Here is a 3459-nt window from a genome sequence, read left to right on the forward strand (position 1 = left end):
GGGGAAAAAATAAAAAATAAAAACAAAACTTACTTTGCCTTAGACATGCCTAAAAAGAGAAAGATGCATTCTCTTCGCAGTGAGGTTCGTGTTTAAACACAAACGAATGGTTTAATTTGCTTCCCCAGGAGACCTTCTCAGATGATGCCATTTTGGATAGCTGAAAATCCAGTCTTTAATTTTCATCGTGATCTCTATTTGCACAGCTTCAGAAGGCATGTCATTCTGTTTGTTGTGACTGAAGCTGTTGCTTAAGTGTAGCAATAAGGGAGTGTGTGTGTGTGTGTGTGTGTGTGTGAGAGAGAGAGAGAGAGAGAGAGAGAGAGAGAGAGAGAGAGAGAGAGAGAGAGAGGAATTTTCCAGATAGTCAAAAGGACAGTCAGTGCCTTCTTACTTCTTAGTTAAATATCTATTATGTTTTCACAACTTCAAGGGTCAGGGCATTTGAAAATACAAATACAGATACAGATAACATGCTAGAAAATCCATAATTTCAGTTTCAATTATTTCTGTAATTTTTAAACAGAAGATTAAATTCATTTTTATTACATGAATACTTATCGAGGCTGCATTGTATTAAATTTGATGGTATGCCTGTGAGTGAGAATGAAGCAAGGATGGGAGAGATCCAGTTTATAATCTTTTTCTTTGAAGGAAGATAACTTCAAATACAGAACTTGCACTCTTGGTAATAATGATTTACTGAAGTTTACAATCAAGAAGTATGACTCAAAGATGTCTAATTTCTGAGCCAGGATGGATAAATGGTAGAGGGTCAATACCTGAAGACATATAAAACAAGAAAGTGTGGAAAGGGCAAGAAAGCCATTTTAGATACGAAGTCTGAAGTTCTGAGATATTTAAGTGGAAATGTCAAACAAGCTTTTGCATCCAGTGTTGAGGAAGAAAAGTATGAATTAGACATGTACGTATTTGAGAGATATCAATATAGAAGTAACATTGATGATGTGAGAGTAGATGAGAGAAATCAGGAAAAGTATAACACAAAAAAGAAAACAAAAAACGACTTATAGGCTCCCAAGCTTTTCAAGGACAACATAAAAGTAACTGTGTCCATGAGTTCTTCCAATTAGTTCTTGAAGATGATGTTAAGGAAGGGAAAATAAAACTTGAAACTTCCAAATGGACTTAGTACCACATTGTATCCTTTCTCACTCTGCCAGCTCTAGAGAGTGGATCATTTTTCAATTGTTCAACAACATATTCATTAAAGACACAGTTACAGAAAAAACGCTGGAGAATTTCTCTAAGCTGGGGAGCAGAACATTCTTGCTAATTATGCCTCCAAACACAGAAGTAATAACCTCCAAATGGAAATATTTGACTTTACATAAACGTAATAAATTTTTGAATGGAAAAACATACCATAAGCAATGTTTACAAAAGAAAAATTACAAATTGAGGAAAAAATTTCTACTTTTTATCATAGTCTTTAATACATAAGAACTTCTAAAAATAGAGATGAAAATCAAGAATCTGATAGAAAATTGAGCAAGAAATTTAACAAACAGTTCATAAAAAAATAAAAATGGCCCATAGTCATGTGAAAAGATGATTTACTTGCTAATAATGAAGGAAATGCAAATTAAAATCACACAGAGAAAGGGGTTTCTGCCTAAGGTAGACTAATCCATCTACCAAAAACAACTAGAAACACTGGAAAGATTATGCATGACGCTATTTTAAGTTACCAGAGAGACATCAATGCAGCAAAAACTTGAGGAGATGCAAAATGGTGAGTCCAATATTTCGCATATGCCAAAAAGTTAAACTGAAACACCAGAGATCTTATGAGATTTGGAGGGGCCGGGGCAGGAGAGAGGGGCAACACTTAGAGGTCAGAGCACACCAAGAAAGAGAGGGGCAACACTTAGAGGTCAGAGCACACTGATGAGTACCTAGAGTTTTTTTTGTGTGTGTGGGGGGTATCCTGAAGGGTTATCTCAAGGGGCAAGAATGAACTTGAAATAGACCAACTCTTTAGAAAAGTGAAGTCCATCAGCTTGGTTTCTCCAGATTCCTGAGATGGATAGTTTTATGTCCTTTATCTAGTACCTCTGCTGCAGGCCTCAGCTTTGAAGAACAGAGTCTTTGGAATATCACGCTAACACACTTTTTCTATTCTACCTTCACTTAAGCCAGGATAAGTAAATATCTCACCTGTTAGCTTTTCTCTACAAGGTCTTCCACTACTTGTGTCTTCTATTTTAGGCCTGGATGCAGCTTTTGCTGCTTGGAGCAGAGATAAAGAAGTTGGGGTAGATTGCTTAATGAATAATGAAGACCAGAATAAAGGTTTCTGATTGCATTCAAAACAAAAACCAAAACCAAAGTCCAACTTTTAATCAATTCAATTCTTAGAGTACAGTGCTCCGCTCTCTTGTACATGCTTCTCAGAAGCGAAAATAAATTCTCTCTGGAAAAAGATTAAAGCCCCAAGAGCCCCAAGTAATCTCTACAATATTTTATGCCTAGTGCTCTGCATTCAATAAAAAAGTAAAATTACCTGGCATTCCAAAAGAACAAGAATGAATCATTAAAAACCAAGGGAATCATACAACAGATAGAGACATATTAGAAATCCAGATATTAGAGACACAACTTTAAAATAGTAATTAATGTGTTTAAGAACTGGAAGCCCAGTTAGAGAATTTTCACGGAAAAGAAATTGGTCAGATAACTGAAGACTGTTAAAAAAAGTCAGATATAAATTCTAGAGGTGAAAATTGTACAATAATTGAAGTTAAAAATTCAATAGGTGGATTTGGCAGCAATTAGACGCAGCCAAAAAAAGAGATTAGAGCTAGGTTAGAAGAAAAATAAAGAATAAAGTACAGATGAAATATACAGAAAAGAGTTAGTAGACATATATGATAGGGTCTGTCTTATCTATAATGTGGCAAAATCAATATTTTAAAAGATAATGGCTGATAATTTCCCCCAAATTAACGGAAGATGTCAAACCACTGTTTTAAGAGTGTTAAGATCCACAAACAGAATTAATACAAAGTAAACCTCATGTAGGCCAATCTTTATAAAATTGTTGAATACCAAGGTTAAAAAGATATAAAATTATCTAGTAAATCAAAATCCATTAACTTCAAAATAGTAAGAATAGCATTTATCAATAACTTCTCAATAAAGATAGTGAAAGCCAGAGACAATGCAATGACATCTTGAAAATGTTAAAAGAAAAAACCTCCAATGTAACATTTCATACCTAACAAAAGCTTCTTTCAAATTTTAATTCAAAATAAAAACATTTTTCATAGAAAAAAGTGAAATTTGTTATCAGTAGACCTACCTTGAAGGAATAGTTTTCACCCTATCCAAAAATAAATTCTAGATTGATTACAGAACTAACCGTGAAAAGTAACATGGAAAAACACCTTTATACCATTGGGCAAAAATTGCTTACACAGGAAAAACAAAACACTA

General features: G+C 34.1%; 1 protein-coding gene across 1 annotated transcript in view; it reads right to left on the bottom strand.

The window, feature by feature from the left end:
• Positions 1 to 3459, bottom strand: part of LOC102880801 (O-acetyl-ADP-ribose deacetylase MACROD2) — a 178071-nt gene that overhangs the window by 10928 nt on the left and 163684 nt on the right. The window lies entirely within an intron of this gene.

Source organism: Pteropus alecto, unplaced genomic scaffold (genome assembly GCF_000325575.1).
Source record: "Pteropus alecto unplaced genomic scaffold, ASM32557v1 scaffold45, whole genome shotgun sequence".
Lineage (NCBI taxonomy): Eukaryota > Metazoa > Chordata > Mammalia > Chiroptera > Pteropodidae > Pteropus > Pteropus alecto.